The 22,500-nt window shown below is 36.7% G+C and overlaps 14 non-coding genes and 1 pseudogene across 14 annotated transcripts; all 15 read left to right on the forward strand.

The window, feature by feature from the left end:
* The first annotated feature begins 149 nt into the window (after positions 1–149).
* LOC136181375 (5S ribosomal RNA) lies at positions 150–268 on the forward strand. Its single transcript, XR_010667724.1, has one exon. It is a non-coding gene; the product is annotated as a 5S ribosomal RNA (ribosomal RNA).
* Positions 269–1,691: 1,423 nt separating this feature from the next.
* LOC136181338 (5S ribosomal RNA) lies at positions 1,692–1,810 on the forward strand. Its single transcript, XR_010667687.1, has one exon. It is a non-coding gene; the product is annotated as a 5S ribosomal RNA (ribosomal RNA).
* A 1,406-nt stretch (positions 1,811–3,216) lies between these two features.
* LOC136181601 (5S ribosomal RNA) lies at positions 3,217–3,335 on the forward strand. Its single transcript, XR_010667948.1, has one exon. It is a non-coding gene; the product is annotated as a 5S ribosomal RNA (ribosomal RNA).
* A 1,400-nt stretch (positions 3,336–4,735) lies between these two features.
* On the forward strand, positions 4,736–4,854 carry LOC136181622 (5S ribosomal RNA). The gene has a single exon (XR_010667969.1). It is a non-coding gene; the product is annotated as a 5S ribosomal RNA (ribosomal RNA).
* Positions 4,855–6,277: 1,423 nt separating this feature from the next.
* LOC136181349 (5S ribosomal RNA) lies at positions 6,278–6,396 on the forward strand. Its single transcript, XR_010667698.1, has one exon. It is a non-coding gene; the product is annotated as a 5S ribosomal RNA (ribosomal RNA).
* Positions 6,397–7,802: 1,406 nt separating this feature from the next.
* Positions 7,803–7,921, forward strand: LOC136181376 (5S ribosomal RNA). The gene has a single exon (XR_010667725.1). It is a non-coding gene; the product is annotated as a 5S ribosomal RNA (ribosomal RNA).
* Positions 7,922–9,344: 1,423 nt separating this feature from the next.
* Positions 9,345–9,463, forward strand: LOC136181359 (5S ribosomal RNA). The gene has a single exon (XR_010667708.1). It is a non-coding gene; the product is annotated as a 5S ribosomal RNA (ribosomal RNA).
* A 1,406-nt stretch (positions 9,464–10,869) lies between these two features.
* Positions 10,870–10,988, forward strand: LOC136181602 (5S ribosomal RNA). The gene has a single exon (XR_010667949.1). It is a non-coding gene; the product is annotated as a 5S ribosomal RNA (ribosomal RNA).
* Positions 10,989–12,388: 1,400 nt separating this feature from the next.
* LOC136181370 (5S ribosomal RNA) lies at positions 12,389–12,507 on the forward strand. The gene has a single exon (XR_010667719.1). It is a non-coding gene; the product is annotated as a 5S ribosomal RNA (ribosomal RNA).
* Positions 12,508–13,907: 1,400 nt separating this feature from the next.
* On the forward strand, positions 13,908–14,016 carry LOC136181855 (5S ribosomal RNA; annotated as a pseudogene).
* A 1,406-nt stretch (positions 14,017–15,422) lies between these two features.
* Positions 15,423–15,541, forward strand: LOC136181787 (5S ribosomal RNA). The gene has a single exon (XR_010668134.1). It is a non-coding gene; the product is annotated as a 5S ribosomal RNA (ribosomal RNA).
* A 1,417-nt stretch (positions 15,542–16,958) lies between these two features.
* Positions 16,959–17,077, forward strand: LOC136181816 (5S ribosomal RNA). Its single transcript, XR_010668163.1, has one exon. It is a non-coding gene; the product is annotated as a 5S ribosomal RNA (ribosomal RNA).
* A 1,423-nt stretch (positions 17,078–18,500) lies between these two features.
* On the forward strand, positions 18,501–18,619 carry LOC136181381 (5S ribosomal RNA). The gene has a single exon (XR_010667730.1). It is a non-coding gene; the product is annotated as a 5S ribosomal RNA (ribosomal RNA).
* A 1,417-nt stretch (positions 18,620–20,036) lies between these two features.
* LOC136181817 (5S ribosomal RNA) lies at positions 20,037–20,155 on the forward strand. Its single transcript, XR_010668164.1, has one exon. It is a non-coding gene; the product is annotated as a 5S ribosomal RNA (ribosomal RNA).
* Positions 20,156–21,578: 1,423 nt separating this feature from the next.
* LOC136181343 (5S ribosomal RNA) lies at positions 21,579–21,697 on the forward strand. Its single transcript, XR_010667692.1, has one exon. It is a non-coding gene; the product is annotated as a 5S ribosomal RNA (ribosomal RNA).
* Positions 21,698–22,500: the final 803 nt, after the last annotated feature.

Consider the following 22,500-nt stretch of genomic DNA (forward strand, 5'->3'; position numbering starts at 1 on the left):
AAGATTAAGTGTAAGTCTATCCATAGGCCCACACGTTTGAGTAGAAAAGTAATAAAATCAACTAGGTCATAGTCACTTGCTCTAATTTTGGCGAGGTGTTACTTTAAACCTAAGTATGTATAAATAACCCTTTAACAACCTGTTCATTCGCTTATGGCCATACCACCCTGAACACGCCCGATCTCGTCCGATCTCGGAAGCTAAGCAGGGTCGGGCCTGGTTAGTACTTGGATGGGAGACCGCCTGGGAATACCAGGTGCTGTAAGCTTTTAATACCTCCTTTAGCCAGAAGAGGGCGCTGTTGCCTCACTAGTGGAGAAAGGACTGAGAGAAACAGGCCAGTGGAAAATGAAACATGATTTTATTTGGCAGTCTGTCCTCTCTTTTTTTTTTGTTGTTGCAATTTTCATCAATGTTTTCAGTGAGTATTAATACATATTACGCTCTCTGGAGGCTGTTTTCAAAGTTCAGTTTTACATTCAAAAAGTACATGTAGCCTACTTAAGTAAGGACTACTGCATTAACATATTTTAATTACTTGTACTTAGGTTACTCTTTACTTCCCCACAACACTCTGGTAGCCATATTATACATTTGATTCAACTGGAAATATTCACCATCATTATAAATGTTTTCACATCAATAATAAACATTTACACCAAATCAGGAATTATTATAAATGATTACTATTAAGATTGAATTTAAAGAAAACCTGCAAACAAGTGATGCTTACTTATCAATCAATATTTTTTCAGAATCAATTGACGATTTTTCAGAAGTTGACCATTTTGCATCGTCACTTTTACTGTGGATTTATTAAGGTTTTCAATACTGCAAACTTGTGAACAGTGAACAGCAGAAATAAGTTTAAATGTTGCATTAAGGCACACAAGATTTAGGATTATTATAGTAGCCTAAGCAGTGATTGATTAAGATATAAGGGACAACTCGAAATTATGTTTTTATCACCACTTACTTGTTTTGAGGTAATCTTGAATGACAAATGAATAAATCAGCCATTGCAATGTTTCATGTAGAAATCATAACCCTGTGGGGCATACATATTTGATCCCCTCACATTCTCCATTGTAACTAATCATTAAAAAAAACAATCCTCCATTAGGAATCACAAAGGAACACTTACTAATTATATGAAAATTCATAATTATTACAATCAGTCCCTATATATGCTATAGATGATCCCCAATCAAAATTCAGTGTAAGCTACTTTGTAGGAAAGTAGAAGCAATGATAGACAAATAAAAAAAGAACTGCAGTGCATAGCAGGAGGTTACAGCGCCCCCTGCTGGCTGAAGCAGGTATTAAAAGCTTACAGCACCTGGGATTCCCAGGCGGTCTCCCATCCAAGTACTAACCAGGCCAGTTTTGAAAGAGGGAAGTTAATCTTCACGGAATCGGTTTGTTCAATGTGTTTATCAGACGTTTGAACGTTCAGTTTGCCCGCAAGTCGTGAAACAAGTCTTAAAAACAAGCTGCAAGTCTTTAGTTAACTCCCAGCGTCAAAGTATTGCTGAATCTAGTAAGATTAAGTGTAAGTCTATCCATAGGCCCACACGTTTGAGTAGAAAAGTAATAAAATCAACTAGGTCATAGTCACTTGCTCTAATTTTGGCGAGGTGTTACTTTAAACCTAAGTATGTATAAATAACGCTTTAACAACCTGTTCATTCGCTTACGGCCATACCACCCTGAACACGCCCGATCTCGTCCGATCTCGGAAGCTAAGCAGGGTCGGGCCTGGTTAGTACTTGGATGGGAGACCGCCTGGGAATACCAGGTGCTGTAAGCTTTTAATACCTCCTTTAGCCAGAAGAGGGCGCTGTTGCCTCACTAGTGGAGAAAGGACTGAGAGAAACAGGCCAGTGGAAAATGAAACATGATTTTATTTGGCAGTCTGTCCTCTCTTTTTTTTTTGTTGTTGCAATTTTCATCAATGTTTTCAGTGAGTATTAATACATATTACGCTCTCTGGAGGCTGTTTTCAAAGTTCAGTTTTACATTCAAAAAGTACATGTAGCCTACTTACGTAAGGACTACTGCATTAACATATTTTAATTACTTGTACTTAGGTTACTCTTTACTTCCCCACAACACTCTGGTAGCCATATTATACATTTGATTCAACTGGAAATATTCACCATCATTATAAATGTTTTCACATCAATAATAAACATTTACACCAAATCAGGAATTATTATAAATGATTACTATTAAGATTGAATTTAAAAAAAACCTGCAAACAAGTGATGCTTACTTATCAATCAATTGACGATTTTTCTGAAGTTGACCATTTCGCATCGTCACTTTTACTGTGGATTTATTAAGGTTTTCAATCCTGCAAACTTGTGAACAGTGAACAGCAGAAATAAGTTTAAATGTTGCATTAAGGCACACAAGATTTAGGATTATTATAGTAGCCTAAGCAGTGATTGATTAAGATACAAGGGACAACTCGAAATTATGTTTTTATCACCACTTACTTGTTTTGAGGTAATCTTGAATGACAAATGAATAAATCAGCCATTGCAATGTTTCATGTAGAAATCATAACCCTGTGGGGCATACATATTTGATCCCCTCACATTCTCCATTGTAACTAATCATTAAAAAAAACAATCCTCCATTAGGAATCACAAAGGAACACTTACTAATTATATGAAAATTCATAATTATTACAATCAGTCCCTATATATGCTATAGATGATCCCCAATCAAAATTCAGTGTAAGCTACTTTGTAGGAAAGTAGAAGCAATGATAGACAAATAAAAAAAGAACTGCAGTGCATAGCAGGAGGTTACAGCGCCCCCTGCTGGCTGAAGCAGGTATTAAAAGCTTACAGCACCTGGGATTCCCAGGCGGTCTCCCATCCAAGTACTAACCAGGCCAGTTTTGAAAGAGGGAAGTTAATCTTCACGGAATCGGTTTGTTCAATGTGTTTATCAGACGTTTGAACGTTCAGTTTGCCCGCAAGTCGTGAAACAAGTCTTAAAAACAAGCTGCAAGTCTTTAGTTAACTCCCAGCGTCAAAGTATTGCTGAATCTAGTAAGATTAAGTGTAAGTCTATCCATAGGCCCACACGTTTGAGTAGAAAAGTAATAAAATCAACTAGGTCATAGTCACTTGCTCTAATTTTGGCGAGGTGTTACTTTAAACCTAAGTATGTATAAATAACCCTTTAACAACCTGTTCATTTGCTTATGGCCATACCACCCTGAACACGCCCGATCTCGTCCGATCTCGGAAGCTAAGCAGGGTCGGACCTGGTTAGTACTTGGATGGGAGACCGCCTGGGAATACCAGGTGCTGTAAGCTTTTAATACCTCCTTTAGCCAGAAGAGGGCGCTGTTGCCTCACTAGTGGAGAAAGGACTGAGAGAAACAGGCCAGTGGAAAATGAAACATGATTTTATTTGGCAGTCTGTCCTCTTTTTTTTTGTTGCAATTTTCATCAATGTTTTCAGTGAGTATTAATACATATTACGCTCTCTGGAGGCTGTTTTCAAAGTTCAGTTTTACATTCAAAAAGTACATGTAGCCTACTTACGTAAGGACTACTGCATTAACATATTTTAATTACTTGTACTTAGGTTACTCTTTACTTCCCCACAACACTCTGGTAGCCATATTATACATTTGATTCAACTGGAAATATTCACCATCATTATAAATGTTTTCACATCAATAATAAACATTTACACCAAATCAGGAATTATTATAAATGATTACTATTAAGATTGAATTTAAAAAAAACCTGCAAACAAGTGATGCTTACTTATCAATCAATTGACGATTTTTCTGAAGTTGACCATTTCGCATCGTCACTTTTACTGTGGATTTATTAAGGTTTTCAATCCTGCAAACTTGTGAACAGTGAACAGCAGAAATAAGTTTAAATGTTGCATTAAGGCACACAAGATTTAGGATTATTATAGTAGCCTAAGCAGTGATTGATTAAGATACAAGGGACAACTCGAAATTATGTTTTTATCACCACTTACTTGTTTTGAGGTAATCTTGAATGACAAATGAATAAATCAGCCATTGCAATGTTTCATGTAGAAATCATAACCCTGTGGGGCATACATATTTGATCCCCTCACATTCTCCATTGTAACTAATCATTAAAAAAAACAATCCTCCATTAGGAATCTCAAAGGAACACTTACTAATTATATGAAAATTCATAATTATTACAATCAGTCCCTATATATGCTATAGATGATCCCCAATCAAAATTCAGTGTAAGCTACTTTGTAGGAAAGTAGAAGCAATGATAGACAAATAAAAAAAGAACTGCAGTGCATAGCAGGAGGTTACAGCGCCCCCTGCTGGCTGAAGCAGGTATTAAAAGCTTACAGCACCTGGGATTCCCAGGCGGTCTCCCATCCAAGTACTAACCAGGCCAGTTTTGAAAGAGGGAAGTTAATCTTCACGGAATCGGTTTGTTCAATGTGTTTATCAGACGTTTGAACGTTCAGTTTGCCCGCAAGTCGTGAAACAAGTCTTAAAAACAAGCTGCAAGTCTTTAGTTAACTCCCAGCGTCAAAGTATTGCTGAATCTAGTAAGATTAAGTGTAAGTCTATCCATAGGCCCACACGTTTGAGTAGAAAAGTAATAAAATCAACTAGGTCATAGTCACTTGCTCTAATTTTGGCGAGGTGTTACTTTAAACCTAAGTATGTATAAATAACCCTTTAACAACCTGTTCATTCGCTTATGGCCATACCACCCTGAACACGCCTGATCTCGTCCGATCTCGGAAGCTAAGCAGGGTCGGGCCTGGTTAGTACTTGGATGGGAGACCGCCTGGGAATACCAGGTGCTGTAAGCTTTTAATACCTCCTTTAGCCAGAAGAGGGCGCTGTTGCCTCACTAGTGGAGAAAGGACTGAGAGAAACAGGCCAGTGGAAAATGAAACATGATTTTATTTGGCAGTCTGTCCTCTCTTTTTTTTTTGTTGTTGCAATTTTCATCAATGTTTTCAGTGAGTATTAATACATATTACGCTCTCTGGAGGCTGTTTTCAAAGTTCAGTTTTACATTCAAAAAGTACATGTAGCCTACTTAAGTAAGGACTACTGCATTAACATATTTTAATTACTTGTACTTAGGTTACTCTTTACTTCCCCACAACACTCTGGTAGCCATATTATACATTTGATTCAACTGGAAATATTCACCATCATTATAAATGTTTTCACATCAATAATAAACATTTACACCAAATCAGGAATTATTATAAATGATTACTATTAAGATTGAATTTAAAAAAAACCTGCAAACAAGTGATGCTTACTTATCAATCAATATTTTTTCAGAATCAATTGACGATTTTTCAGAAGTTGACCATTTTGCATCGTCACTTTTACTGTGGATTTATTAAGGTTTTCAATACTGCAAACTTGTGAACAGTGAACAGCAGAAATAAGTTTAAATGTTGCATTAAGGCACACAAGATTTAGGATTATTATAGTAGCCTAAGCAGTGATTGATTAAGATATAAGGGACAACCCGAAATTATGTTTTTATCACCACTTACTTGTTTTGAGGTAATCTTGAATGACAAATGAATAAATCAGCCATTGCAATGTTTCATGTAGAAATCATAACCCTGTGGGGCATACATATTTGATCCCCTCACATTCTCCATTGTAACTAATCATTAAAAAAAACAATCCTCCATTAGGAATCACAAAGGAACACTTACTAATTATATGAAAATTCATAATTATTACAATCAGTCCCTATATATGCTATAGATGATCCCCAATCAAAATTCAGTGTAAGCTACTTTGTAGGAAAGTAGAAGCAATGATAGACAAATAAAAAAAGAACTGCAGTGCATAGCAGGAGGTTACAGCGCCCCCTGCTGGCTGAAGCAGGTATTAAAAGCTTACAGCACCTGGGATTCCCAGGCGGTCTCCCATCCAAGTACTAACCAGGCCAGTTTTGAAAGAGGGAAGTTAATCTTCACGGAATCGGTTTGTTCAATGTGTTTATCAGACGTTTGAACGTTCAGTTTGCCCGCAAGTCGTGAAACAAGTCTTAAAAACAAGCTGCAAGTCTTTAGTTAACTCCCAGCGTCAAAGTATTGCTGAATCTAGTAAGATTAAGTGTAAGTCTATCCATAGGCCCACACGTTTGAGTAGAAAAGTAATAAAATCAACTAGGTCATAGTCACTTGCTCTAATTTTGGCGAGGTGTTACTTTAAACCTAAGTATGTATAAATAACGCTTTAACAACCTGTTCATTCGCTTACGGCCATACCACCCTGAACACGCCCGATCTCGTCCGATCTCGGAAGCTAAGCAGGGTCGGGCCTGGTTAGTACTTGGATGGGAGACCGCCTGGGAATACCAGGTGCTGTAAGCTTTTAATACCTCCTTTAGCCAGAAGAGGGCGCTGTTGCCTCACTAGTGGAGAAAGGACTGAGAGAAACAGGCCAGTGGAAAATGAAACATGATTTTATTTGGCAGTCTGTCCTCTCTTTTTTTTTTGTTGTTGCAATTTTCATCAATGTTTTCAGTGAGTATTAATACATATTACGCTCTCTGGAGGCTGTTTTCAAAGTTCAGTTTTACATTCAAAAAGTACATGTAGCCTACTTACGTAAGGACTACTGCATTAACATATTTTAATTACTTGTACTTAGGTTACTCTTTACTTCCCCACAACACTCTGGTAGCCATATTATACATTTGATTCAACTGGAAATATTCACCATCATTATAAATGTTTTCACATCAATAATAAACATTTACACCAAATCAGGAATTATTATAAATGATTACTATTAAGATTGAATTTAAAAAAAACCTGCAAACAAGTGATGCTTACTTATCAATCAATTGACGATTTTTCTGAAGTTGACCATTTCGCATCGTCACTTTTACTGTGGATTTATTAAGGTTTTCAATCCTGCAAACTTGTGAACAGTGAACAGCAGAAATAAGTTTAAATGTTGCATTAAGGCACACAAGATTTAGGATTATTATAGTAGCCTAAGCAGTGATTGATTAAGATACAAGGGACAACTCGAAATTATGTTTTTATCACCACTTACTTGTTTTGAGGTAATCTTGAATGACAAATGAATAAATCAGCCATTGCAATGTTTCATGTAGAAATCATAACCCTGTGGGGCATACATATTTGATCCCCTCACATTCTCCATTGTAACTAATCATTAAAAAAAACAATCCTCCATTAGGAATCACAAAGGAACACTTACTAATTATATGAAAATTCATAATTATTACAATCAGTCCCTATATATGCTATAGATGATCCCCAATCAAAATTCAGTGTAAGCTACTTTGTAGGAAAGTAGAAGCAATGATAGACAAATAAAAAAAGAACTGCAGTGCATAGCAGGAGGTTACAGCGCCCCCTGCTGGCTGAAGCAGGTATTAAAAGCTTACAGCACCTGGGATTCCCAGGCGGTCTCCCATCCAAGTACTAACCAGGCCAGTTTTGAAAGAGGGAAGTTAATCTTCACGGAATCGGTTTGTTCAATGTGTTTATCAGACGTTTGAACGTTCAGTTTGCCCGCAAGTCGTGAAACAAGTCTTAAAAACAAGCTGCAAGTCTTTAGTTAACTCCCAGCGTCAAAGTATTGCTGAATCTAGTAAGATTAAGTGTAAGTCTATCCATAGGCCCACACGTTTGAGTAGAAAAGTAATAAAATCAACTAGGTCATAGTCACTTGCTCTAATTTTGGCGAGGTGTTACTTTAAACCTAAGTATGTATAAATAACCCTTTAACAACCTGTTCATTCGCTTATGGCCATACCACCCTGAACACGCCCGATCTCGTCCGATCTCGGAAGCTAAGCAGGGTCGGGCCTGGTTAGTACTTGGATGGGAGACCGCCTGGGAATACCAGGTGCTGTAAGCTTTTAATACCTCCTTTAGCCAGAAGAGGGCGCTGTTGCCTCACTAGTGGAGAAAGGACTGAGAGAAACAGGCCAGTGGAAAATGAAACATGATTTTATTTGGCAGTCTGTCCTCTCTTTTTTTTTTGTTGTTGCAATTTTCATCAATGTTTTCAGTGAGTATTAATACATATTACGCTCTCTGGAGGCTGTTTTCAAAGTTCAGTTTTACATTCAAAAAGTACATGTAGCCTACTTAAGTAAGGACTACTGCATTAACATATTTTAATTACTTGTACTTAGGTTACTCTTTACTTCCCCACAACACTCTGGTAGCCATATTATACATTTGATTCAACTGGAAATATTCACCATCATTATAAATGTTTTCACATCAATAATAAACATTTACACCAAATCAGGAATTATTATAAATGATTACTATTAAGATTGAATTTAAAGAAAACCTGCAAACAAGTGATGCTTACTTATCAATCAATATTTTTTCAGAATCAATTGACGATTTTTCAGAAGTTGACCATTTTGCATCGTCACTTTTACTGTGGATTTATTAAGGTTTTCAATACTGCAAACTTGTGAACAGTGAACAGCAGAAATAAGTTTAAATGTTGCATTAAGGCACACAAGATTTAGGATTATTATAGTAGCCTAAGCAGTGATTGATTAAGATATAAGGGACAACTCGAAATTATGTTTTTATCACCACTTACTTGTTTTGAGGTAATCTTGAATGACAAATGAATAAATCAGCCATTGCAATGTTTCATGTAGAAATCATAACCCTGTGGGGCATACATATTTGATCCCCTCACATTCTCCATTGTAACTAATCATTAAAAAAAACAATCCTCCATTAGGAATCACAAAGGAACACTTACTAATTATATGAAAATTCATAATTATTACAATCAGTCCCTATATATGCTATAGATGATCCCCAATCAAAATTCAGTGTAAGCTACTTTGTAGGAAAGTAGAAGCAATGATAGACAAATAAAAAAAGAACTGCAGTGCATAGCAGGAGGTTACAGCGCCCCCTGCTGGCTGAAGCAGGTATTAAAAGCTTACAGCACCTGGGATTCCCAGGCGGTCTCCCATCCAAGTACTAACCAGGCCAGTTTTGAAAGAGGGAAGTTAATCTTCACGGAATCGGTTTGTTCAATGTGTTTATCAGACGTTTGAACGTTCAGTTTGCCCGCAAGTCGTGAAACAAGTCTTAAAAACAAGCTGCAAGTCTTTAGTTAACTCCCAGCGTCAAAGTATTGCTGAATCTAGTAAGATTAAGTGTAAGTCTATCCATAGGCCCACACGTTTGAGTAGAAAAGTAATAAAATCAACTAGGTCATAGTCACTTGCTCTAATTTTGGCGAGGTGTTACTTTAAACCTAAGTATGTATAAATAACGCTTTAACAACCTGTTCATTCGCTTACGGCCATACCACCCTGAACACGCCCGATCTCGTCCGATCTCGGAAGCTAAGCAGGGTCGGGCCTGGTTAGTACTTGGATGGGAGACCGCCTGGGAATACCAGGTGCTGTAAGCTTTTAATACCTCCTTTAGCCAGAAGAGGGCGCTGTTGCCTCACTAGTGGAGAAAGGACTGAGAGAAACAGGCCAGTGGAAAATGAAACATGATTTTATTTGGCAGTCTGTCCTCTCTTTTTTTTTTGTTGTTGCAATTTTCATCAATGTTTTCAGTGAGTATTAATACATATTACGCTCTCTGGAGGCTGTTTTCAAAGTTCAGTTTTACATTCAAAAAGTACATGTAGCCTACTTACGTAAGGACTACTGCATTAACATATTTTAATTACTTGTACTTAGGTTACTCTTTACTTCCCCACAACACTCTGGTAGCCATATTATACATTTGATTCAACTGGAAATATTCACCATCATTATAAATGTTTTCACATCAATAATAAACATTTACACCAAATCAGGAATTATTATAAATGATTACTATTAAGATTGAATTTAAAAAAAACCTGCAAACAAGTGATGCTTACTTATCAATCAATTGACGATTTTTCTGAAGTTGACCATTTCGCATCGTCACTTTTACTGTGGATTTATTAAGGTTTTCAATCCTGCAAACTTGTGAACAGTGAACAGCAGAAATAAGTTTAAATGTTGCATTAAGGCACACAAGATTTAGGATTATTATAGTAGCCTAAGCAGTGATTGATTAAGATACAAGGGACAACTCGAAATTATGTTTTTATCACCACTTACTTGTTTTGAGGTAATCTTGAATGACAAATGAATAAATCAGCCATTGCAATGTTTCATGTAGAAATCATAACCCTGTGGGGCATACATATTTGATCCCCTCACATTCTCCATTGTAACTAATCATTAAAAAAAACAATCCTCCATTAGGAATCACAAAGGAACACTTACTAATTATATGAAAATTCATAATTATTACAATCAGTCCCTATATATGCTATAGATGATCCCCAATCAAAATTCAGTGTAAGCTACTTTGTAGGAAAGTAGAAGCAATGATAGACAAATAAAAAAAGAACTGCAGTGCATAGCAGGAGGTTACAGCGCCCCCTGCTGGCTGAAGCAGGTATTAAAAGCTTACAGCACCTGGGATTCCCAGGCGGTCTCCCATCCAAGTACTAACCAGGCCAGTTTTGAAAGAGGGAAGTTAATCTTCACGGAATCGGTTTGTTCAATGTGTTTATCAGACGTTTGAACGTTCAGTTTGCCCGCAAGTCGTGAAACAAGTCTTAAAAACAAGCTGCAAGTCTTTAGTTAACTCCCAGCGTCAAAGTATTGCTGAATCTAGTAAGATTAAGTGTAAGTCTATCCATAGGCCCACACGTTTGAGTAGAAAAGTAATAAAATCAACTAGGTCATAGTCACTTGCTCTAATTTTGGCGAGGTGTTACTTTAAACCTAAGTATGTATAAATAACCCTTTAACAACCTGTTCATTTGCTTATGGCCATACCACCCTGAACACGCCCGATCTCGTCCGATCTCGGAAGCTAAGCAGGGTCGGACCTGGTTAGTACTTGGATGGGAGACCGCCTGGGAATACCAGGTGCTGTAAGCTTTTAATACCTCCTTTAGCCAGAAGAGGGCGCTGTTGCCTCACTAGTGGAGAAAGGACTGAGAGAAACAGGCCAGTGGAAAATGAAACATGATTTTATTTGGCAGTCTGTCCTCTTTTTTTTTGTTGCAATTTTCATCAATGTTTTCAGTGAGTATTAATACATATTACGCTCTCTGGAGGCTGTTTTCAAAGTTCAGTTTTACATTCAAAAAGTACATGTAGCCTACTTACGTAAGGACTACTGCATTAACATATTTTAATTACTTGTACTTAGGTTACTCTTTACTTCCCCACAACACTCTGGTAGCCATATTATACATTTGATTCAACTGGAAATATTCACCATCATTATAAATGTTTTCACATCAATAATAAACATTTACACCAAATCAGGAATTATTATAAATGATTACTATTAAGATTGAATTTAAAAAAAACCTGCAAACAAGTGATGCTTACTTATCAATCAATTGACGATTTTTCAGAAGTTGACCATTTCGCATCGTCACTTTTACTGTGGATTTATTAAGGTTTTCAATCCTGCAAACTTGTGAACAGTGAACAGCAGAAATAAGTTTAAATGTTGCATTAAGGCACACAAGATTTAGGATTATTATAGTAGCCTAAGCAGTGATTGATTAAGATACAAGGGACAACTCGAAATTATGTTTTTATCACCACTTACTTGTTTTGAGGTAATCTTGAATGACAAATGAATAAATCAGCCATTGCAATGTTTCATGTAGAAATCATAACCCTGTGGGGCATACATATTTGATCCCCTCACATTCTCCATTGTAACTAATCATTAAAAAAAACAATCCTCCATTAGGAATCACAAAGGAACACTTACTAATTATATGAAAATTCATAATTATTACAATCAGTCCCTATATATGCTATAGATGATCCCCAATCAAAATTCAGTGTAAGCTACTTTGTAGGAAAGTAGAAGCAATGATAGACAAATAAAAAAAGAACTGCAGTGCATAGCAGGAGGTTACAGCGCCCCCTGCTGGCTGAAGCAGGTATTAAAAGCTTACAGCACCTGGGATTCCCAGGCGGTCTCCCATCCAAGTACTAACCAGGCCAGTTTTGAAAGAGGGAAGTTAATCTTCACGGAATCGGTTTGTTCAATGTGTTTATCAGACGTTTGAACGTTCAGTTTGCCCGCAAGTCGTGAAACAAGTCTTAAAAACAAGCTGCAAGTCTTTAGTTAACTCCCAGCGTCAAAGTATTGCTGAATCTAATAAGATTAAGTGTAAGTCTATCCATAGGCCCACACGTTTGAGTAGAAAAGTAATAAAATCAACTAGGTCATAGTCACTTGCTCTAATTTTGGCGAGGTGTTACTTTAAACCTAAGTATGTATAAATAACCCTTTAACAACCTGTTCATTCGCTTACGGCCATACCACCCTGAACACGCCCGATCTCGTCCGATCTCGGAAGCTAAGCAGGGTCGGGCCTGGTTAGTACTTGGATGGGAGACCGCCTGGGAATACCAGGTGCTGTAAGCTTTTAATACCTCCTTTAGCCAGAAGAGGGCGCTGTTGCCTCACTAGTGGAGAAAGGACTGAGAGAAACAGGCCAGTGGAAAATGAAACATGATTTTATTTGGCAGTCTGTCCTCTTTTTTTTTGTTGCAATTTTCATCAATGTTTTCAGTGAGTATTAATACATATTACGCTCTCTGGAGGCTGTTTTCAAAGTTCAGTTTTACATTCAAAAAGTACATGTAGCCTACTTACGTAAGGACTACTGCATTAACATATTTTAATTACTTGTACTTAGGTTACTCTTTACTTCCCCACAACACTCTGGTAGCCATATTATACATTTGATTCAACTGGAAATATTCACCATTATTATAAATGTTTTCACATCAATAATAAACATTTACACCAAATCAGGAATTATTATAAATGATTACTATTAAGATTGAATTTAAAAAAAACCTGCAAACAAGTGATGCTTACTTATCAATCAATTGACGATTTTTCAGAAGTTGACCATTTCGCATCGTCACTTTTACTGTGGATTTATTAAGGTTTTCAATCCTGCAAACTTGTGAACAGTGAACAGCAGAAATAAGTTTAAATGTTGCATTAAGGCACACAAGATTTAGGATTATTATAGTAGCCTAAGCAGTGATTGATTAAGATACAAGGGACAACTCGAAATTATGTTTTTATCACCACTTACTTGTTTTGAGGTAATCTTGAATGACAAATGAATAAATCAGCCATTGCAATGTTTCATGTAGAAATCATAACCCTGTGGGGCATACATATTTGATCCCCTCACATTCTCCATTGTAACTAATCATTAAAAAAAACAATCCTCCATTAGGAATCACAAAGGAACACTTACTAATTATATGAAAATTCATAATTATTACAATCAGTCCCTATATATGCTATAGATGATCCCCAATCAAAATTCAGTGTAAGCTACTTTGTAGGAAAGTAGAAGCAATGATAGACAAATAAAAAAAGAACTGCAGTGCATAGCAGGAGGTTACAGCGCCCCCTGCTGGCTGAAGCAGGTATTAAAAGCTTACAGCACCTGGGATTCCCAGGCGGTCTCCCATCCAAGTACTAACCAGGCCAGTTTTGAAAGAGGGAAGTTAATCTTCACGGAATCGGTTTGTTCAATGTGTTTATCAGACGTTTGAACGTTCAGTTTGCCCGCAAGTCGTGAAACAAGTCTTAAAAACAAGCTGCAAGTCTTTAGTTAACTCCCAGCGTCAAAGTATTGCTGAATCTAATAAGATTAAGTGTAAGTCTATCCATAGGCCCACACGTTTGAGTAGAAAAGTAATAAAATCAACTAGGTCATAGTCACTTGCTCTAATTTTGGCGAGGTGTTACTTTAAACCTAAGTATGTATAAATAACCCTTTAACAACCTGTTCATTCGCTTACGGCCATACCACCCTGAACACGTCCGATCTCGGAAGCTAAGCAGGGTCGGGCCTGGTTAGTACTTGGATGGGAGACCGCCTGGGAATACCAGGTGCTGTAAGCTTTTAATACCTCCTTTAGCCAGAAGAGGGCGCTGTTGCCTCACTAGTGGAGAAAGGACTGAGAGAAACAGGCCAGTGGAAAATGAAACATGATTTTATTTGGCAGTCTGTCCTCTCTTTTTTTTTTGTTGTTGCAATTTTCATCAATGTTTTCAGTGAGTATTAATACATATTACGCTCTCTGGAGGCTGTTTTCAAAGTTCAGTTTTACATTCAAAAAGTACATGTAGCCTACTTAAGTAAGGACTACTGCATTAACATATTTTAATTACTTGTACTTAGGTTACTCTTTACTTCCCCACAACACTCTGGTAGCCATATTATACATTTGATTCAACTGGAAATATTCACCATCATTATAAATGTTTTCACATCAATAATAAACATTTACACCAAATCAGGAATTATTATAAATGATTACTATTAAGATTGAATTTAAAAAAAACCTGCAAACAAGTGATGCTTACTTATCAATCAATTGACGATTTTTCTGAAGTTGACCATTTCGCATCGTCACTTTTACTGTGGATTTATTAAGGTTTTCAATCCTGCAAACTTGTGAACAGTGAACAGCAGAAATAAGTTTAAATGTTGCATTAAGGCACACAAGATTTAGGATTATTATAGTAGCCTAAGCAGTGATTGATTAAGATACAAGGGACAACTCGAAATTATGTTTTTATCACCACTTACTTGTTTTGAGGTAATCTTGAATGACAAATGAATAAATCAGCCATTGCAATGTTTCATGTAGAAATCATAACCCTGTGGGGCATACATATTTGATCCCCTCACATTCTCCATTGTAACTAATCATTAAAAAAAACAATCCTCCATTAGGAATCACAAAGGAACACTTACTAATTATATGAAAATTCATAATTATTACAATCAGTCCCTATATATGCTATAGATGATCCCCAATCAAAATTCAGTGTAAGCTACTTTGTAGGAAAGTAGAAGCAATGATAGACAAATAAAAAAAGAACTGCAGTGCATAGCAGGAGGTTACAGCGCCCCCTGCTGGCTGAAGCAGGTATTAAAAGCTTACAGCACCTGGGATTCCCAGGCGGTCTCCCATCCAAGTACTAACCAGGCCAGTTTTGAAAGAGGGAAGTTAATCTTCACGGAATCGGTTTGTTCAATGTGTTTATCAGACGTTTGAACGTTCAGTTTGCCCGCAAGTCGTGAAACAAGTCTTAAAAACAAGCTGCAAGTCTTTAGTTAACTCCCAGCGTCAAAGTATTGCTGAATCTAGTAAGATTAAGTGTAAGTCTATCCATAGGCCCACACGTTTGAGTAGAAAAGTAATAAAATCAACTAGGTCATAGTCACTTGCTCTAATTTTGGCGAGGTGTTACTTTAAACCTAAGTATGTATAAATAACCCTTTAACAACCTGTTCATTCGCTTACGGCCATACCACCCTGAACACGCCCGATCTCGTCCGATCTCGGAAGCTAAGCAAGGTCAGGCCTGGTTAGTACTTGGATGGGAGACCGCCTGGGAATACCAGGTGCTGTAAGCTTTTAATACCTCCTTTAGCCAGAAGAGGGCGCTGTTGCCTCACTAGTGGAGAAAGGACTGAGAGAAACAGGCCAGTGGAAAATGAAACATGATTTTATTTGGCAGTCTGTCCTCTTTTTTTTTGTTGCAATTTTCATCAATGTTTTCAGTGAGTATTAATACATATTACGCTCTCTGGAGGCTGTTTTCAAAGTTCAGTTTTACATTCAAAAAGTACATGTAGCCTACTTACGTAAGGACTACTGCATTAACATATTTTAATTACTTGTACTTAGGTTACTCTTTACTTCCCCACAACACTCTGGTAGCCATATTATACATTTGATTCAACTGGAAATATTCACCATCATTATAAATGTTTTCACATCAATAATAAACATTTACACCAAATCAGGAATTATTATAAATGATTACTATTAAGATTGAATTTAAAAAAAACCTGCAAACAAGTGATGCTTACTTATCAATCAATATTTTTTCAGAATCAATTGACGATTTTTCAGAAGTTGACCATTTTGCATCGTCACTTTTACTGTGGATTTATTAAGGTTTTCAATACTGCAAACTTGTGAACAGTGAACAGCAGAAATAAGTTTAAATGTTGCATTAAGGCACACAAGATTTAGGATTATTATAGTAGCCTAAGCAGTGATTGATTAAGATATAAGGGACAACTCGAAATTATGTTTTTATCACCACTTACTTGTTTTGAGGTAATCTTGAATGACAAATGAATAAATCAGCCATTGCAATGTTTCATGTAGAAATCATAACCCTGTGGGGCATACATATTTGATCCCCTCACATTCTCCATTGTAACTAATCATTAAAAAAAACAATCCTCCATTAGGAATCACAAAGGAACACTTACTAATTATATGAAAATTCATAATTATTACAATCAGTCCCTATATATGCTATAGATGATCCCCAATCAAAATTCAGTGTAAGCTACTTTGTAGGAAAGTAGAAGCAATGATAGACAAATAAAAAAAGAACTGCAGTGCATAGCAGGAGGTTACAGCGCCCCCTGCTGGCTGAAGCAGGTATTAAAAGCTTACAGCACCTGGGATTCCCAGGCGGTCTCCCATCCAAGTACTAACCAGGCCAGTTTTGAAAGAGGGAAGTTAATCTTCACGGAATCGGTTTGTTCAATGTGTTTATCAGACATTTGAACGTTCAGTTTGCCCGCAAGTCGTGAAACAAGTCTCAAAAACAAGCTGCAAGTCTTTAGTTAACTCCCAGCGTCAAAGTATTGCTGAATCTAGTAAGATTAAGTGTAAGTCTATCCATAGGCCCACACGTTTGAGTAGAAAAGTAATAAAATCAACTAGGTCATAGTCACTTGCTCTAATTTTGGCGAGGTGTTACTTTAAACCTAAGTATGTATAAATAACCCTTTAACAACCTGTTTATTCGCTTACGGCCATACCACCCTGAACACGCCCGATCTCGTCCAATCTCAGAAGCTAAGCAGGGTCGGGCCTGGTTAGTACTTGGATGGGAGACCGCCTGGGAATACCAGGTGCTGTAAGCTTTTAATACCTCCTTTAGCCAGAAGAGGGCGCTGTTGCCTCACTAGTGGAGAAAGGACTGAGAGAAACAGGCCAGTGGAAAATGAAACATGATTTTATTTGGCAGTCTGTCCTCTCTTTTTTTTTTGTTGTTGCAATTTTCATCAATGTTTTCAGTGAGTATTAATACATATTACGCTCTCTGGAGGCTGTTTTCAAAGTTCAGTTTTACATTCAAAAAGTACATGTAGCCTACTTAAGTAAGGACTACTGCATTAACATATTTTAATTACTTGTACTTAGGTTACTCTTTACTTCCCCACAACACTCTGGTAGCCATATTATACATTTGATTCAACTGGAAATATTCACCATCATTATAAATGTTTTCACATCAATAATAAACATTTACACCAAATCAGGAATTATTATAAATGATTACTATTAAGATTGAATTTAAAAAAAACCTGCAAACAAGTGATGCTTACTTATCAATCAATATTTTTTCAGAATCAATTGACGATTTTTCTGAAGTTGACCATTTTGCATCGTCACTTTTACTGTGGATTTATTAAGGTTTTCAATACTGCAAACTTGTGAACAGTGAACAGCAGAAATAAGTTTAAATGTTGCATTAAGGCACACAAGATTTAGGATTATTATAGTAGCCTAAGCAGTGATTGATTAAGATATAAGGGACAACTCGAAATTATGTTTTTATCACCACTTACTTGTTTTGAGGTAATCTTGAATGACAAATGAATAAATCAGCCATTGCAATGTTTCATGTAGAAATCATAACCCTGTGGGGCATACATATTTGATCCCCTCACATTCTCCATTGTAACTAATCATTAAAAAAAACAATCCTCCATTAGGAATCACAAAGGAACACTTACTAATTATATGAAAATTCATAATTATTACAATCAGTCCCTATATATGCTATAGATGATCCCCAATCAAAATTCAGTGTAAGCTACTTTGTAGGAAAGTAGAAGCAATGATAGACAAATAAAAAAAGAACTGCAGTGCATAGCAGGAGGTTACAGCGCCCCCTGCTGGCTGAAGCAGGTATTAAAAGCTTACAGCACCTGGGATTCCCAGGCGGTCTCCCATCCAAGTACTAACCAGGCCAGTTTTGAAAGAGGGAAGTTAATCTTCACGGAATCGGTTTGTTCAATGTGTTTATCAGACGTTTGAACGTTCAGTTTGCCCGCAAGTCGTGAAACAAGTCTTAAAAACAAGCTGCAAGTCTTTAGTTAACTCCCAGCGTCAAAGTATTGTTGAATCTAGTAAGATTAAGTGTAAGTCTATCCATAGGCCCACACGTTTGAGTAGAAAAGTAATAAAATCAACTAGGTCATAGTCACTTGCTCTAATTTTGGCGAGGTATTACTTTAAACCTAAGTATGTATAAATAACCCTTTAACAACCTGTTCATTCGCTTACGGCCATACCACCCTGAACACGCCCGATCTCGTCCGATCTCGGAAGCTAAGCAGGGTCGGGCCTGGTTAGTACTTGGATGGGAGACCGCCTGGGAATACCAGGTGCTGTAAGCTTTTAATACCTCCTTTAGCCAGAAGAGGGCGCTGTTGCCTCACTAGTGGAGAAAGGACTGAGAGAAACAGGCCAGTGGAAAATGAAACATGATTTTATTTGGCAGTCTGTCCTCTTTTTTTTTGTTGCAATTTTCATCAATGTTTTCAGTGAGTATTAATACATATTACGCTCTCTGGAGGCTGTTTTCAAAGTTCAGTTTTACATTCAAAAAGTACATGTAGCCTACTTACGTAAGGACTACTGCATTAACATATTTTAATTACTTGTACTTAGGTTACTCTTTACTTCCCCACAACACTCTGGTAGCCATATTATACATTTGATTCAACTGGAAATATTCACCATCATTATAAATGTTTTCACATCAATAATAAACATTTACACCAAATCAGGAATTATTATAAATGATTACTATTAAGATTGAATTTAAAAAAAACCTGCAAACAAGTGATGCTTACTTATCAATCAATATTTTTTCAGAATCAATTGACGATTTTTCAGAAGTTGACCATTTTGCATCGTCACTTTTACTGTGGATTTATTAAGGTTTTCAATACTGCAAACTTGTGAACAGTGAACAGCAGAAATAAGTTTAAATGTTGCATTAAGGCACACAAGATTTAGGATTATTATAGTAGCCTAAGCAGTGATTGATTAAGATATAAGGGACAACTCGAAATTATGTTTTTATCACCACTTACTTGTTTTGAGGTAATCTTGAATGACAAATGAATAAATCAGCCATTGCAATGTTTCATGTAGAAATCATAACCCTGTGGGGCATACATATTTGATCCCCTCACATTCTCCATTGTAACTAATCATTAAAAAAAACAATCCTCCATTAGGAATCACAAAGGAACACTTACTAATTATATGAAAATTCATAATTATTACAATCAGTCCCTATATATGCTATAGATGATCCCCAATCAAAATTCAGTGTAAGCTACTTTGTAGGAAAGTAGAAGCAATGATAGACAAATAAAAAAAGAACTGCAGTGCATAGCAGGAGGTTACAGCGCCCCCTGCTGGCTGAAGCAGGTATTAAAAGCTTACAGCACCTGGGATTCCCAGGCGGTCTCCCATCCAAGTACTAACCAGGCCAGTTTTGAAAGAGGGAAGTTAATCTTCACGGAATCGGTTTGTTCAATGTGTTTATCAGACGTTTGAACGTTCAGTTTGCCCGCAAGTCGTGAAACAAGTCTTAAAAACAAGCTGCAAGTCTTTAGTTAACTCCCAGCGTCAAAGTATTGCTGAATCTAGTAAGATTAAGTGTAAGTCTATCCATAGGCCCACACGTTTGAGTAGAAAAGTAATAAAATCAACTAGGTCATAGTCACTTGCTCTAATTTTGGCGAGGTGTTACTTTAAACCTAAGTATGTATAAATAACCCTTTAACAACCTGTTTATTCGCTTACGGCCATACCACCCTGAACACGCCCGATCTCGTCCAATCTCAGAAGCTAAGCAGGGTCGGGCCTGGTTAGTACTTGGATGGGAGACCGCCTGGGAATACCAGGTGCTGTAAGCTTTTAATACCTCCTTTAGCCAGAAGAGGGCGCTGTTGCCTCACTAGTGGAGAAAGGACTGAGAGAAACAGGCCAGTGGAAAATGAAACATGATTTTATTTGGCAGTCTGTCCTCTCTTTTTTTTTTGTTGTTGCAATTTTCATCAATGTTTTCAGTGAGTATTAATACATATTACGCTCTCTGGAGGCTGTTTTCAAAGTTCAGTTTTACATTCAAAAAGTACATGTAGCCTACTTAAGTAAGGACTACTGCATTAACATATTTTAATTACTTGTACTTAGGTTACTCTTTACTTCCCCACAACACTCTGGTAGCCATATTATACATTTGATTCAACTGGAAATATTCACCATCATTATAAATGTTTTCACATCAATAATAAACATTTACACCAAATCAGGAATTATTATAAATGATTACTATTAAGATTGAATTAAAAAAAAACCTGCAAACAAGTGATGCTTACTTATCAATCAATATTTTTTCAGAATCAATTGACGATTTTTCAGAAGTTGACCATTTTGCATCGTCACTTTTACTGTGGATTTATTAAGGTTTTCAATACTGCAAACTTGTGAACAGTGAACAGCAGAAATAAGTTTAAATGTTGCATTAAGGCACACAAGATTTAGGATTATTATAGTAGCCTAAGCAGTGATTGATTAAGATATAAGGGACAACTCGAAATTATGTTTTTATCACCACTTACTTGTTTTGAGGTAATCTTGAATGACAAATGAATAAATCAGCCATTGCAATGTTTCATGTAGAAATCATAACCCTGTGGGGCATACATATTTGATCCCCTCACATTCTCCATTGTAACTAATCATTAAAAAAAACAATCCTCCATTAGGAATCACAAAGGAACACTTACTAATTATATGAAAATTCATAATTATTACAATCAGTCCCTATATATGCTATAGATGATCCCCAATCAAAATTCAGTGTAAGCTACTTTGTAGGAAAGTAGAAGCAATGATAGACAAATAAAAAAAGAACTGCAGTGCATAGCAGGAGGTTACAGCGCCCCCTGCTGGCTGAAGCAGGTATTAAAAGCTTACAGCACCTGGGATTCCCAGGCGGTCTCCCATCCAAGTACTAACCAGGCCAGTTTTGAAAGAGGGAAGTTAATCTTCACGGAATCGGTTTGTTCAATGTGTTTATCAGACGTTTGAACGTTCAGTTTGCCCGCAAGTCGTGAAACAAGTCTTAAAAACAAGCTGCAAGTCTTTAGTTAACTCCCAGCGTCAAAGTATTGCTGAATCTAGTAAGATTAAGTGTAAGTCTATCCATAGGCCCACACGTTTGAGTAGAAAAGTAATAAAATCAACTAGGTCATAGTCACTTGCTCTAATTTTGGCGAGGTGTTACTTTAAACCTAAGTATGTATAAATAACCCTTTAACAACCTGTTCATTTGCTTACGGCCATACCACCCTGAACACGCCCGATCTCGTCCGATCTCGGAAGCTAAGCAGGGTCGGGCCTGGATAGTACTTGGATGGGAGACCGCCTGGGAATACCAGGTGCTGTAAGCTTTTAATACCTCCTTTAGCCAGAAGAGGGCGCTGTTGCCTCACTAGTGGAGAAAGGACTGAGAGAAACAGGCCAGTGGAAAATGAAACATGATTTTATTTGGCAGTCTGTCCTCTCTTTTTTTTTTGTTGTTGCAATTTTCATCAATGTTTTCAGTGAGTATTAATACATATTACGCTCTCTGGAGGCTGTTTTCAAAGTTCAGTTTTACATTCAAAAAGTACATGTAGCCTACTTACGTAAGGACTACTGCATTAACATATTTTAATTACTTGTACTTAGGTTACTCTTTACTTCCCCACAACACTCTGGTAGCCATATTATACATTTGATTCAACTGGAAATATTCACCATCATTATAAATGTTTTCACATCAATAATAAACATTTACACCAAATCAGGAATTATTATAAATGATTACTATTAAGATTGAATTTAAAAAAAACCTGCAAACAAGTGATGCTTACTTATCAATCAATATTTTTTCAGAATCAATTGACGATTTTTCAGAAGTTGACCATTTTGCATCGTCACTTTTACTGTGGATTTATTAAGGTTTTCAATACTGCAAACTTGTGAACAGTGAACAGCAGAAATAAGTTTAAATGTTGCATTAAGGCACACAAGATTTAGGATTATTATAGTAGCCTAAGCAGTGATTGATTAAGATATAAGGGACAACTCGAAATTATGTTTTTATCACCACTTACTTGTTTTGAGGTAATCTTGAATGACAAATGAATAAATCAGCCATTGCAATGTTTCATGTAGAAATCATAACCCTGTGGGGCATACATATTTGATC

The sequence above is a fragment of the Labrus bergylta genome, chromosome 13 (assembly GCF_963930695.1).
Source record: "Labrus bergylta chromosome 13, fLabBer1.1, whole genome shotgun sequence".
NCBI classification, from domain to species: domain Eukaryota; kingdom Metazoa; phylum Chordata; class Actinopteri; order Labriformes; family Labridae; genus Labrus; species Labrus bergylta.